The sequence below is a fragment of the Amblyomma maculatum genome, chromosome 11 (genome assembly GCF_055883805.1).
Source record: "Amblyomma maculatum isolate TAMU_Amacu chromosome 11, ASM5588380v1, whole genome shotgun sequence".
Classification (NCBI taxonomy): domain Eukaryota; kingdom Metazoa; phylum Arthropoda; class Arachnida; order Ixodida; family Ixodidae; genus Amblyomma; species Amblyomma maculatum.
In genome coordinates, this window is record NC_139354.1 from 25,102,171 (window position 1) to 25,102,384 (window position 214).

Consider the following 214-nt stretch of genomic DNA (forward strand, 5'->3'; position numbering starts at 1 on the left):
CTCTCTCTACAAGCAGTGTTCAAAGTTCCCGCTGTACATCTGTCTTCCTGGATCTGCCACCTCGCCGCTGCGCATGTAAGTTATCTTTAAAACTTATCACTTTTTGGTCTACTTATCACACCGTAAGTCTGAATTAACAACTAAAATAAAGTTTTTTGTTTTTATATTTTGTTAGAATGTTTGTTAAAACAGCTTATTAGACTTCGTTTATGCG